This window comes from Amblyomma maculatum, chromosome 2 (genome assembly GCF_055883805.1).
Source record: "Amblyomma maculatum isolate TAMU_Amacu chromosome 2, ASM5588380v1, whole genome shotgun sequence".
In the NCBI taxonomy this organism is placed as follows: domain Eukaryota; kingdom Metazoa; phylum Arthropoda; class Arachnida; order Ixodida; family Ixodidae; genus Amblyomma; species Amblyomma maculatum.
The window spans coordinates 213,211,337-213,226,941 of record NC_139345.1 but is presented as its reverse complement, the minus strand read 5'-3'; the positions used below and the strand labels follow the sequence as shown (position 1 = coordinate 213,226,941).

At 45.4% G+C, this 15,605-nt stretch overlaps 1 pseudogene; it reads right to left on the bottom strand.

Moving 5' to 3' along the window:
• Nucleotides 1-245: 245 nt before the first annotated feature.
• On the bottom strand, nucleotides 246-6,229 carry LOC146201250 (uncharacterized; annotated as a pseudogene).
• Nucleotides 6,230-15,605: the final 9,376 nt, after the last annotated feature.

Below are 15,605 nucleotides of genomic sequence, written 5' to 3'. Positions count from 1 at the left end.
TTAAAAGATGTGTAAATTATTTAAGCTACTAATGCAATAAGGTGCTGCATGATTTTCACTATGGTTATAATTGACAATTTAGAGTGCAACACTGCTCTTGGCATAAGCAATTGCCATAAAAATAAACCACCGAAACAAGGTTTTCTCATCAGCAAAATATTCGTGCAGCATGATGTTACAACACAAGAGATTTAGTGCCGAATATTAAGGAAAATCCTCTATCCAAAGGCCTATATCAGTTGCTCTTAGTCACCTTGGTGGAGGACTTTTGCGGCTTCTTTCTTCAGTTTTTATGCTGAATGGCGAAGCCACACCTTCACAACATTAATCACGTCGCACTGTTTTGACTCTGAAAAGTTCCGTTTCACAGCGTCTGAAAAAAATATGTTGGCCATTATATGCACCGCAATGCACTCACCAGTCACATAAAACATGGACTTCATACATATTGTTCCCTAAACATCAATAAGCACAGGTATCATCTGTCAAACATGATGGATATGAATAGTATTTAATGTGCGGTTAATCTACTAAGCCCAACAGAAATATTGTCATGATCAATGCCGTTATATTGGCAGTGGGCATGACAAGTTCAACTTATGGTCGACTGAACTGGAGCTGCAAATTCCCATGTAAGATGGCTGCCTGTACACAGACTGAATCAATAAATTAGCTTACTCAGAATCACGTCTGCTTCATTAAGGCTGCAAAACTTTTTTTTCCCTTTTGGCCCAGCCAGCTATAATTTACGGCCACTTTCGGGGTCATGAGGGCCTCCAACACATTTCTCGTGGCTTGTGGCGCAGCTGTTCCACCAAGGCCATACAGCTGTTGCACATAGAAAAAGAAAAAGTACATCATTTAAACCTGTGCAGAATGTCTAAATATAGATAAACATGAAAAAATTTCCTTACAAGTCGTGTCAACATGCCTGCGTTATTCCCTAACTGGGCATCAAAGTTTTCGAAGTCACTGATTTCACTGAATGGGCGTTTTATTACTTCTCAGCTCACGGCTTCTGTGAAGCCGCCGCGCAGGCGTTGCATAACAGTGTCCAGTTGTCTGCTCTGTTGCTCAACTCGCATCTCTATGGAGTGAAGAACTTTCATGATTTGATCAAACTCTGAAAATATAAAGACAAAAATATTCATATGTACTGCATTGTGCAAAGAATATCCCTTCACATCCTTCCTAATTTTTGAAGCATTAAATCTGGCAGAGGAAATAAGGCTTACTAACCAATTACAAAAGCAAATAATCATATGCTATGGCTCAAATATTCACTATGATCATGTCTAATGCTGCTTACCTGTAGGTTTAAAGGCCTTCACAGCTGAGGGTGCATACATGATCCTCTGTCAGGCCATGATTTATGTGCTGAAGGTTAGGATGCAAGTTATGCAACCACAATAGCAATTCACTGTTTACTTAAAAACATGCCCACCTTCAGGCCTTGCACGAGTCATGGCTGGTGACTCACCGCCTAAAGCAGGCAATCGGCTCTCGGACCGCTGCCTTTGTGCTGCGGAACAGGAAGATATGAGGAATAAAACCAGCATAACAGCTCTCAATTCCTTACCAGGCCAGGGGTGAGGAACTTCTGGCTGTTGGTGAGCCATGTGTGTATGCCAGGCATTTGCAGGTATAAGGTTCTGGTTCTGGGATCTATGCCCTATTAAGAAAGAGCCAAACAGTGCAATCCTTGGCCTAAGTTTCAAAATGTGCCTGTGGCACCACATACTTACATTGCTCTCCCCCACCATGCGGTGACAACTGCCTATGCAGTTGAGTACTCTGGCTCAGAGTATACCCTGTCAAAGAAGCAAAATATAACCTTCCTGCTCTGTGCAAATAATAATTTCCTATGCTACTTACGACGTGAATTGAGCATATTTCGCTCATCACTTTCAGGTGTGGGCTCATTGCCTGTGAAGTCATATTCATCGGCAAATAAAAAATTCAATTATTTCACTTCTGAAATGACAAAAAGGATGACTTAAATTTCACTTGCCAAAATTCTGAGAATGAAGGTTTGCTACCCGAAGGGTGACTCCAAGCACCTGGCATTTCATTCCTGCCAGCTGCAAGAAAACATACCAAAAGTTTTTCTCATATTTTTATATTTTCCAACATGCAGAATGAAAACAAGTTGTCATTAAAGCATATAAACAGTAGTTTGTTCTAATGTAGAATCATCATTATGCTTACAAGCAGCTGCGAGTGAAGGAAAACTTATACAAAAAATGAAAGCAAAGAAACAAGCAAACAAGAGGCTGAAAGCCTTAATGTAGTCTTCTGTTTGGCTTTTTTAAAAGGAAAAAAATCAACATTGCTAACTGATAATGTTGCTCAAGTCTTGTGCAGTGGGTTACAGTACCTTCATATGCTAATAAAATATCATGTGCACCTTGAGGAAAAATTGAGTAATGCATATTTGCCGGTACACAATCCATAGTTAAAGCTCAGTAGTTATGCATAATGTTACATATATGCAGTTATGTTATGTTATGTTACATATATGCAGGGCATATATGTAACAATATGTAGGCTAAAACCCTCTGCATGTATTGACCTGAAATGATAAGCATGCAGCAAGTTCTAGCATCTCTTTTTCAAAACCAAGACATCTAACTTATTTTTTAAGATGCCACACCCTTTGAAAAAGACATTTTGATACCACAGCATATTTGTGACAAGCAAATTACTTGAATATTATACCTTTACAGGCAGTCAGATGAGATGGTTGGGACAAAGAGAATGTTTCTCTTGATGCTCTGTATCTTGTTGGTTCCTTGTCCTGTACCATTTCTAACAGATAAAAAGAAACTTATTTACTTAGTTGCATAGTGAACATACTAAACACAGCACAATGCAAAGTTCCTGGTTATGAGTGGCAGGCTGCGATTAGCACACTGCCACGTGCATTGAGCACTAGCTGCTGGTGTGTTGGTCGAGTGTCTTGGTCGAGTGAAACAACACTAAAGCCTGGATCCTTGTGGCCCTCACTATAACAGTAAATGTATTTTTTCTATGGCTTATATGGCACAGATTACGTCGAACATTGCGTGCTTCAACACAGCATTACGAAAAGCAAATCTGCCACAATTACAAAGAAATTTGTTTAAAATGGCTCTTAACATTTCAGAGTGAGAATACATAGCAGCAAAAATGCACCATACTTTGAACCATAGACTGTGGTGGCTGTGGAGGGGGTTCACTTTCGTCATCAGAGCTACTGAGTTGCCTGATGACCCTTCTTCTTTTACCTCTTCCTAAATCGTAGTCTCACAGTAGGTCTGATGTGTCCTCTGCCTTCCTTAGCCATTTCAGTGCTTCACCATATGTATCTGAAAACAGTAATGTCATAAGCTTCACGAAAGATTAGAAAATGTGCCTTGACAGTCTCCACTTGTCCATACACCGGAGAAGCAACTTTAGGCATGCATCCTTTTTAAAAAATGGAAAGTTAATTCAGTTATGAACCCATAGTATAAACAATCTAATTAATTGCCTATCAAAGCAAAATATATGACATTAAAATAAACTAAAATGTTGCTATATATTTCAAGCGATTGCATGGCATGTTCAGTAACTGATGCAGTGAGGTAAACCATTAGGCTGGCTGAAGACTGCCAATATTTGTTTCTCTCAAGAATTTGTAGTTATAAAAATGCTTAGTAAAAGCATCTACATGCTTCTTATGAATCACTATGAACTCATTAGGCCATATCTTATTTTTGAAAGGTACTGCTTCTTACAGCAATTTACCGTAACTTGTTTCAAGGATCCATCCCTAGGATCTTCCTAAACATTTTCAGCGAAGGTTTAAAGCTATTTTTTCTTGGTGTGCTTTTCCTTCAATTTGTTTCTGACTGCCCCTATTAAAGAATCACTCCTAAAGGTGGAGCTCTTGTTTTTGTTTCAAATAGTTTGACTTCTTTCAAACATTTCTTCAGCCTTTACATGGGTGCAGTAAACCAGAAAATAATTTGCAAGATAAAAGAGTAACAAACAGAAACATTGTTCCTTTACCAAATGCCTTCACTATGATGCAAGGCACTTTTTGCAGTCGAGTCCAGGTGTTGCTGCTCTTTTAATGAGACTCGTCACATCTTTCCTTTTTGGTGGCCAAATGCAGCTGTCTCCCAACAGCCATGTCTTATGAACAACTGCCAGATCATTATCTTCTAGAGGAAATTTCACAACAACATAGATGCCACCTTAGAGGAAACAAAATATGTGGTTTGTTTGGATACATGTTTATACAGATACACATTTACAAAATCAAAACAGACATACAATATAAAACTCATGAGTATGGATAAAAAGGCTAATCCAGAAAGGAACAACTCTTACAAATAATAAAACCTTGTAAATGAGTAAAATTTATGACATATTGGGAGAAAAGGTATACAACACCCAGTCAACAATTAAACTGCTCAGATGTTCCTTTCATAGACATGACTCTATGTGGTCAGTTATTCCTGTGTTGCTGTATGAAGGAGGGGATAAATAACAGCATCACGTTTCAGAAACAGCTTCAAAGCTTTACGTGAAACATCCTCTAATGGCCAGGAGCGAAGACTGGACAGTTGTGATGCTTTGTATATGCTGAGCATTGATGACGCACATGGAGAGGAGTACAGATCACCAAGCTGAAGGAAATTTTTCTTCCTATAACACAAGGTGTTCTGTTTGGCAGATATGCAAAGTTCTCTATAACAATTACTGACCCATCTTTCAATATGCAGCAACTGTTTTTCTTGCCAGGGGCAAGGACCACATTGCCTGGCAGCTTCACTTTCCTGAACTGAGGCCCTTGACATGGAGCAACAAGGGGCCCAGACTCATGTTGTGCGGTGAGCAGTGGGAGTGGTAATGTCTGCTGGGCCTCCTTCAATATGGTCCCTTGCTCTGACAATCTGTTACAGAGCTGCTCGAGTGGACGCTCTGGTTTTCGGAACAGCCTTTTCAGGGTGGACATGTGGATCTCAAATGGGAAGGCGCTTCACGAATCCACTGGCCCGAGGTGCTCAACATCAGATGAGAGATGGCATAGTCCATGCACATTGTGGGAAGCATGCTCCTTTCCATATATCTTAGTGAAGTCTTTTACAAAATGCTTCAAAAGCTGCCCTGCATACTGTACTTCACTTTTTGTGGCATTTGGTGTTGAAAGTATAGTAATAGCCACATGCAAGGCTAGAAAATTTTCGTATATCTGTGATGGAAGAAGTGACAAAAGCAGTACAGGTCCTCCTTACAGCACAAAGAATCTAAACTCTGTGGCCTTCCACCTGTCTAGATCTGCAAGACTACGTGGCTTGCGGTTAAAGTCACAGTGAACAAACTGTGCGGCCTTCACATTTCCCTCTGAGAGTTCCATGCGGACTTTGCTGCCTAACCTTAGAGCTTTGGGGCCACGAAACCACAAAACAAGCAACTTGTGCACCACGCCAAGGCAAACAAGATGCATGTAATCCAAAGGCACATCCCTAACAATATCTATTGGTAGTGCCTCTACAATACTGTTACCGGTATGATATTGTTCTTGCAACCTGTGCCTAAAGCTATGGTCAGTTCGCAACTCACTGCCAATGGTTGGAAAGCAGACTCTGCCTTTAATGTATACACCTTTTACAGTGCACTTAGTGCAACTGTAAGAGCCTGCATGGCTTTTGACACACAAAATGAATGCCTTCGCAGGTGCATCACAAACTATAGCTTTTAGCTTTACAGGAACTGTTACAGCTTCAACAGCAATACCTCTGGCTATAAGTACATTGAGCTCTTCAACAAAGTTGTGCAAGAACTCATTCGCATCTTTTGGATTGCAGTCACCGAAGAAAACACTAGTAACAAATGGTGCCGCGTGCTTGAGATTGCTGACGCGGCCGAGAATTGTCCAGAATTGGCCTCTTGAGCTTTTGGATATTGGAAGGCCATCAATGTGAAACGTCAAGTTTAGTTCCAGCGGCAGGTCTCCACATTCTCGCAGGATTCGCCGTACTCCTGATTCTACACCGAAATGGCAGTATTTCCCTCCTGAAATTTTTGAGAGGTCAGTCGACTTTTTCGGTGTCTGCAGCAACGCTCTCGCCGATGACGGAAGCGAAGAAAAACATCTGTGACTCCGGAGCACTTCCAAAAGCGATGTGACAGCGGCATGCGATGACCCAGACTCTACAGCCCAAGTTTGAAGCTTGCGCCGAGAAGTCAAAATGTCCATGTCATCGTGTTCATGACTCGCTTCACAGTCATCAATCCTGCCATTAGTCCGACATGGGTCCTGAAGATTTCTATCAGGGCTTGCAGCTACAAAATCATGTGGCACTATCTCGGGCTCATCGTCTTCCCTACTGGGGCCAGGGCTAGGCACGTCCTCGGTGTCGGACGTAAAACGTTTGGGCGCACACAAATCACGCTCAACTTGATTGCACTGCGCTGACAATGGGGAAAATGGTGGACAGGTTTCAGCACAGGCAGCGAGCTGCAGGCTAGCGACAACGCGCCGTTTTTTAGAGCGGCGAAATTGCCTCGCTTGACTCTCAGCTGAAATTATCAATTAAAGGCTACAAATAGTCACTTACTTTGCTCTGACGCGTTCATGGCAAGCGAGCAACAAAATGACTCCGAGTGAGGTTCCCGCGCGAGCGAGTCGCTTGCGGGCTGTTGCGGATACAGACTTTGTCTTGGCTTGTATCGGCTTGAATACAAATCGGCCACGCACGATGATGGCGATACCGATACGGCGCACGTTTTGTGATGCGATTCCGAAAATGACATCTTCACTGAAATATTTTTGCCAAGCTTGACACCACCGCCAGCCTTCGAGGTCAAGTGAAATTTAAAATCATGCAAAATGAGGCTGTCAAAGAGAAAAACTGAAAACTGCTGCCAGGCCGCAAGCTTCGCTAACGTGTTAAAAAGAAAAATATTTCAAAGAAGTCTCCAAGATAGGATAGAAATTAGACATGTAAACATTATGTTATGGATATATAATAAATTTTATGATTGCACGTGAGTCAACATACGTTTTTTTACACACATCCTCGAAATGGCATTTTGAGGACAATGAATGACCTCACAACATCATTCTGAGGACATTTCGAGGCCGATCCCGCAGTGGACATTATGAAGACATATTGAGGATATTTTAGAAGCCTTGAGGACGTTTAGACCATTTGAGGATGTCCTCAGGATGTTTGGTGTTGTCTGGGAAGCAACTACGAACACGTGACGCTGTGTTGAGAACAAAAACAACAAAACTAAAAAGCAACTGCTTCGCTTCTCGCCTCACAACCATTCCCCCATCACTTCCCCTTTCTCCCTGTTTTGCAGCATACACACTTGTCCGTCCGCTCTTGTTCCAAGTTCGGCCTTGCTCTCTCCACGGTCAAGCTCGCGTAGGAGTCAAAAGACGGGATGACCAAGGGGTGTCTGTGTGTGTATGTGTGGGGGGAGGTGTAGGGGGGGGAGGCACCGTTTTTTGTAAGAAGATAAGAAGCTCCCAACTTTCGACGATTCCCCGCCTCCTCCGGGGAAAAACGGGGGGGGGGGGTCCTTTTGTGGTAGCAGAGTCCTTCAATGCTGGACTCTGGTGGTAGCTTTTGAAAGAACATCGGACGGGAAGAAAAAACAGCCGAGCACAGCTTGAAACCGGTTACCATCATAAAAAAAAAAGAACAGGCGGCAAACTTTTTTTTTTGCTTGAGCTGCAGGGACGAAATGGTGTAACGTCATGCGAAAGAGACTAAAGGCTGGTTCACACTGGCGACTCGCGGAGGTCGCGCGGCTCGATTCGTCACGGAGGGGGAGACCGGCGACAATCGTCGATCAACAGGGAGTGTTCACACCGGAATGCAACTCGCTTCATGACAAACCCCTCTCCGAACGAGATTTGAACGAAGGCCCGGCTTTCGCGCCTTTACGGCCTCGGCTACGGTAGATCAATTCGGACTCATTTCGGTTATGAATATGTTAAATTATCAGCGAAGAACTGGATCTTATGGTTATTCCCATGTTTAGGACTGTTTCGAGCGCCAACGCGCTATTGTTCGATGAAGACGGAAGCGGCGGTGGTGTGTGCGCTGTTGTTAGCGTTCTCGCGAAATAGCAGATCACGAAATCGCCTCATGCCCGAGCGTCAAACACATGACCAATGATACGAGTACAAACGTGAATTAGTACGCTTCACTCTCGCAGTGCTCCTTAACGTCTGTGCCCAACAACTGCGGGCGCAGTAAGTCGATCATGCACACGCGCGCATGCACTCTTGAATTTTCCCGCCTTGGAAGGAGGCAGAAGCGCTGCGGATTGGCTCAGTAGCTTTGCGACTTCAAGTCGCGTTGCAAGAAATCGGTCAGCGAGCGGCTCCATGGCGACTCGTTCGGGTCGCCCCCTCCGTGACTAATCGCCACCTCCGTGACGAATCGTGTCGCGCGACCTCCGCGAGTCGCCAGTGTGAACCAGCCTTAACGTCTTCCGTGCGGCTGATTGCGCAGGGTATATTTAAGCCATGCGGTTTCAGATAGCATAAATCCCGAAGTTACCCTCCTTTTACACTCTTTTTTTTTAGAGTGTAGCTGCTCAGCAACCATAGTTCTGCGTAAAGAAAATAACAAAATTCCTCTAAAGAAAGGCGTTAGGCAAGGACACACGATCTCCCCAGTACCATTCACAGATTGCTTACAGGAAGTATTCAGAGACTTGGAACGGGAGCAATTGGGGATAAGGATAGATAGAGAATACCTGAGTAATCTGGGATTCGCTGGTGACATTGCCTGATTCTGATTGTGATTAATCGCCTAGACAGTAAAATCAGAAAGATAGGCTTGAAAATCAATATGCAGAAGACTAAGGTAATGTTCAATAGCCTTGTGAATTAACTGCAGTTTACGTCAGGTAGCTAAACATTGGAAGCATTTGGCGAATATGTCTACTTAAGTCAGGTATAACTGCAGATCTGAGCCATGAAAGAGAAATAACTGAGAGAATAAAATTGGGATAGAGCGAATTTCGCAGGTGATCGCAGAATATGACCAGCAGTTTATCGGTATCGCTCAAGAAGAACTAGTAACCGCTTGTAGGGACGACGCGTACACAGCACGGTCAGTGCAAGAATGACTACGTTTGTTGCCAGCACAGTTTATAAAGGCACGAACACGCGTGCGGTCCATACTGCGCATTACTGATACGCATGGGCTCTGTGACAGTCACTACACGTGTCCGATACAAAAATGATACAACAGCTCCATCTTACCTGTACTCACCTATAGGGTTGAAACGTGGACGAAAAGGGTTGTACTTAAAGGTAAGCTGAAACGTTTTTTGCAAAAAATGAGTTTGGTGGGCGATTTTATAATTTTTTTGTCCGCTGAACAAGACTAGCATACTTAGAAATGGCGTAAAGGAGCGCAAACGGCAGTGTTTTCAAGAAAACGAGCACCAGCGGGACCGTCTTCCAAGCGGCGCCGCTGATGACGTCAGCTCGGTATGGGCCGGCGCCGGCGGTGTTGCTGCGTGCGCGTCGCTTCAGGGGAGTGGAGAGCTGGATTTAAAATGTTATTGATTATTCGAACAATGTAAAACACCTCGAACACTTACCGTACGCGTTCGATCAACCAGCAGTTCAAACAAAAAAAAAACGGCACTACGAAAGACGTTGTCGAGTACGTCGACAGCAAAAGCAAAGTCAGCACATTTGCGCGAGTCGAAAAGTGCAAGAGCTGGCCCGCTTTAACAGCTGCCCTTTACACACTACAGCTCATCTCAGTAGCAAAAAAAAAGGAATAGGCATTATAACGATGCAATCATAGTCGACAGAGCGTTTATACAACATTCGAGTATCGCCCAAAGGCGCAACGACAAACGCGCGCGTACTGCAGCTGCTGCTCATCCTAATCTTTGCAGCTAGTTTGCGCGGTGCACTGTTCAACACAACGCGGAAAATAGTCCGGCTTCAGCCGCATCATGAAATCAGACATGTTCGCAGCCCGGCGGACGGGCGCTCTGGACGAGCGCACTCCTGGTCGTCGCCTATATAGATTCGCATCGGCGCCACGACGCTTGGAGCAGCGCTGTAGTAAACTGCCTACTTTAAATCGCATTGTCTAACAATGAAATGAAGATATCAGAAGATGAGCTAATGTATATATAGAGCAAGATCAGATGAGACAGCTGTGAAGAGAAACTGGCTTCTATCGCAGCTATCCTCCCAGCATCTCGGTACGGATCAGCAAACCTCAATAAGGGTTACTTTTTGACATTCCATTATCCCTGGGCTTATTATTTAGGATAGCAATAAATTTGAGCACGCCTTATTGACGCTAGCGCAATGGATCCACGTACAGCGTGCAGAAGGCTCGGCCGGTTGGGCGTGTGGAGGCAGTGCTGCGTTCGGACGATGCTTGAGCGCGCTCTTGTCGCGCGAGCAGCACGGCTCCCCGGACACTTCGTTATAATTGACTATTGCAAATGCAGCTTCGTTCTTCCGATCATACATTTCTTTTGCTGCAGCTAATTGATAATTGACGCAACAGATGTTTGGTTTGGGCTAGTTGGTAGCAGTTTCTTGAAGACAGCGCAAAAAAGACGGGGACAACTAACACAGATGTAGACAGGACAGGCGCAAACTGACAACTTTATTGTCGAGGAAAACCGCAGCACAATTTGACGACGTAGCTGAGAATGGCGACGAGCTGTGTAACAGCAGTGAGCCGCGAATCGCGTTTTACGTTTTAAGCTTGGCATACTTGGTTAAGAGTAACGATTGAGAAGCGAGCCTTGCAGCAAAGGCATTAACCCAATTAGGTGTGGGAACAATGACAGAACGGCACCGGACTTCAGCTGCGCTGATTTAATTGAAATCCCAACTGGCCGCGATCGCTGTCCAGATTAGAATATCGTCATCGGCACAAAAATCATCAGTGCAAAACACAGCTGATTCCAAAGGCAAGATTTTTTTTCTTTTTGAGACAGAGGCCCACAGAGCCGAGAATTTCTTATCTCCTGTGAGACTATAAAGCACCATGTCGCCTGGACCACCGATGTTCGCACAGCGGAAAGCCGTGCTGATAGCCAGCAGTTGCTTCACGCGCCTGGACCACCGATGTTCGCACAGCGGAAAGCCGTGCTGATAGCCAGCAGTTGCTTCACGCACTAACAGGAATGTTTGTTTTCTAATGACACGAGGAAAACAATCTTCAAACATCCACCGACGGTTATATTGATAGTGGCAAGGTAAGTTCAAGAAGGTTAGTCCAAGTTGACACAGCACACAGACACACAGCCGCGTCACCCTAGCACCAACCGTTGCTATCACTTCGCCTTATTCTTGTCACTGTTGCTGATCGTTGTCTTTTTCAATGTCCAGCGACGCAGGGCATATATGTCACATTACACCCCCCCCCCCCTAATGAAAAGCACAGTCCCGGTGCGCACTAGGTGGAACTACTGCAGATGTAGTACGGCTTCATTCAGATGATATGAACAATCTCGGTGCGTGGCATAGCGGACTGTTGCGGCGGAAGCACAGTTGCGATCTCGTATGTCACAGGAGTGACTGGGGTCCTGCGTAGCGTGGCAATAGCTTCTCACACAGCCCAACTTTAAGAGCGGGAGTCCAGAGCAAGACGAGAGAGCCCGGAGTGTAGTGGCCGTTAAACGCCTATTTGGTTTAATTTTAGGGGAAAGACGCATGCATCTTGTGGGCGCACACCTCACGTTTGCAATGAGCGGCATATAATTGGAGGCACACATGTCAGTGGTTTGAACCTCTGTCGCAAATTAGACTCAATCCGGACAAAAAGATGGATGCTAAATAAGAAGCAAAATTGCATGAAACCACACTGAATGCTGCGCAATGAACGACTACATCACAATTTAATACGAAATGACGTGCGTATTTTTCAGATACGTCTTTCCTAATTCTGGGTTACGGCGGCGCCATTTCGGCTGAACGAGCTGCGTGCGATATCGCGTAATAAAAATAAATGAAACCCGGAGTGACCCATGCCCAACGTTACTAGAAAATTGGTGCTGGCAAGCAAAGCACGTTGGCAAGCAAGGCGACAGCGCTTTCATACTTGTTTCACGGCATTATCAATTGTATTTCGCCTCACTTAACCGCGTTCTCCAAGGTAATGAATGACTTCGAAGCCAAAAGTGTCGCAATGAAGTTATAATTTTACTGCAGCCATGTAGAGTGCATGCAACAGCTACGTGTGTGCCGGCCGCTCCACGCTTCCGCAAGTCAAGGAGGAAGAGACGACAGCAGCGCCATTAGCTCTCGTGACGACCAACAGGGACACGTCTCCGGACGAAGCTGCGAAGCTGAGTTCGTTCAAGTAACGTTTCTCAATGGGCGCTGTAGGTAAATAAATAAATAAACAGGCGTATGTGGCGTCAATCTCGGAATGCCAGCCGGCCAGATAGGCCAGCCGCGCGTTTTGCACGCTTGATTCATTCCATCCCGCGCTTTGGTGATCGACAAATCAGCGCAGTCTGCTGCTGGTGCCGTTTGTTTTCTCCAATTCAATCATTCTGCGCTGAAGATTCCGCATGTTTAAAGATCCCATGAGATCAGCAAGCAGATACGCAGCTATTGCAGAGTGGTGCTCCACGCTGTTCGACGCCCTCCGTCTAATGAGCCTCTTTCGCTCAATTATAAATATTGTGACATATATGCCCTACGTCGCTGGACGTTGAAGAAGACAGCGATCAGCAACAGTGACAAGAAGACGAAGTGATAGCAACGGTTGGTGCTATGTTCACCATGCTGTGTTTCTGTGTGCTGTGTCATCTTGGACTAACCTTCTCGGACTTACCTTGCCACGTATCATCTTGGTGGAGGTGACTAAAGATCTCCGTGCGCACAGAATAGAAAATAATGGCAGAATAGCACAGAAAAAGCTGGATTTGCGCAGTGGCCGCCACCTACCTGGGCTCACGACAACGTCAGCAACGACCACTATGACCTCCGAGGCAGCCCCTACCATCGCAGCAGCATCGGCTCAGCCAGTGGTGCTCACGTAGGTCCGCCACCCTCCCATCTTTAATGACGAAGACAAGCCGGACGTTGACGACTGGCTAGATGAGTACGAGCAGTGCAGCAGAAACTACCACTGGGACGTGACCATTATGCTGGCGAAAATAATCTTCTATTTGGCGGGAACAGCTCGGACGTGGTTCCAAAATCACGACAAGAGCTAGTGACCTGGGAAATCTGTAAACAAAAGCTTCAGGACTTGTTCGGGAAGCCGATTGGGCGGGATCTCGAAAGAAGAACAGAACTTTCTACTCGCACCCAATCCCCCACGAAGTCCTACCTTGCCTACATTCAAGACGTGCTTGCGTTGTGTCGCAAGGTCTACAGCTCAATGCCTGAAAATTACAAGGAGGTCATATCCTCAAGGGTATTGTGGATGATGCGTTCAACATCCCGTTCTGCATGGAATGTTCCACTGTAGACTCGGTGCTTCACGTCTGTCGAAAATTCGAGCCGGCTAAACAACGACGCCTTTTACATCGCTTTGAGCGCCTTCCAAACATGCCCGTTCTCCGTTATAACCAACCGCCATGCCTTATGTTGGCTTTCTACGTTGAGGGACCCCACTGGTAGCCTGGGGCGCTGGGCTCTGTGCCTACAGGAATGCACCTTTTCTGTCGTCCACAAGTCCGGCCGTCTGCACGTTGATGCCGATTGTCTGTGCCGCAACCCGGAAGATCCGCCGCCTGAAAGCGAGTGTGACGATGACATATGCGTGTTGGCCATCTCTGACCTTTTAAATATTCGCCATGAGCAGCGCTTAGATCCCAAGCTTTGCAGCATTATCAATCGTCTCAGCACTGATCACCTTGATGCTACCCTTGCTTTGATTGTGCTTCACAACGGTACTTTATAGGGAACCCAAGCTCAAGTTTCGCCGCACGATGGCAGCGTCGCATTCCTGGCGTTGTGGCGAAGTGAAACGATGGGGCGTCGCCGGAGCAGACGCTCCGCTAGCTTTCTGTGCACGCGTGGCGATCGCGTTGGGCCTGGCTGTTATTTGGCGATACAAAAACGCTTCCGCTGATGCGAAACGGATGTACTAAGTAGCATTGTGTCATGGGAAGCCACAATAGTAGGCGAAGCGCCAAAAGACGACGTTCACGTGTGAAACTTTGCAGATTCCTTTCGAAGCGTGTCCGCAAGACCTGTTTTCAGCTTTCTGAGAAGTCTCGCGTTCATTGTGGAAACGAAAGGAGCCACTTTCCCCTTTCTTCGTAAACTCAGAAATATTGGCAGTTGACAAAGACGGCTTGGAGAGGCATCAAAAAAGTACAGTGGTTTAACGCCATGCATAAAAAGTGAAGAGGATGGAAGACTATCCTGCTCTTCGCACCCCGCGTGTCTAGTTTTACCGATTTTCTGTGCTCTCTCCCTGCTTTGCGAGTGCTCTGAAAGCAACCAAATCAACAGATGCGACGTCCGCGATCGACACTGATGAGTGAATGTGCCCTAATGTCCATAGCTGCCTTTTCATTTTTGGATTGACCAAGAAAATATCTAGGAACGAGGCCTTTTTTTTTCGGGGGTTGGGCGGCGTTGGAGAACATATGCCTTACTGAGACGCATTTACAGATTTTCACAAATTGGCGATAATTGAACCAATTATTATTATTATTATTATTATTATTATTATTATTGCTATTATTATTATTATTATTATTATTATTATTATTAACGAGGATACGTCGGAAGGGCAGTACAAAAGTGATCCTAGCTGTGGCTCGACTGACACAACTCGCACGGAGCATTCGCGTCACAGGGTTCGTGAGTGCAAACCAAATATCATAAAATGAAGCAAAACCATTTAATAAGAACCGAAATAAAACACAATGTAGTACAAGCTTGAATTTCCCTGCCTTCCGAGCCAGCGAACCGGTTATGTCGCGTGCAGCGCACGGAGCACGCATATGCTTAGGAGATTGCTAGCGTTCTTGTCTTTGAAGACACACCTCCTCCGGACTATATAATTACTCTTCTACTGCAAGATTTGCTTTGGTAACGTCGTAATAATAAAAAAAAAATCCGTATATAGATCGCATGCTACAGGCCAAAACGATGGTCAAAGAGCGGGTCACTTTAACAGTTCTGATGATACTTTAGCAGTTTTTTTTAAACATATTACATACGACAATATATTTACACAGTGGACTTACCTCGAGATGCACTTCCTACGTTTTCGCTAACGTGGGATGCATTCGCAATCAATATTTACTCATCGCCGTTTGTCGTCTGCTCTACAGTGCAGACGTGAATAAAAATTTTTCCGCCTATGATTAAGTATCCTTCATGAAAATACGCATGTTTGCCCAATGAAGACGGAATGCAGGTTGCATGTCGCGGTGCGCCTGCGGGGGCGCGTCAAGGCGCGTGCTCGTGCGGGAGAAAGCGCACGGCGCACGCGGTGAACGGCGCGGTTCGGGTGTCCACAGAGCAAGTGTGACAGTTACTGCGCCTTTCCCTTCCTGTGAACCAATTTAACGCGGTGAAGGCAGCGAGCTGAGGCGGCGGCGTCCAGTGTGTGCTTTTCTGTCCGCGCGACAAAGCAGCGCGAGAC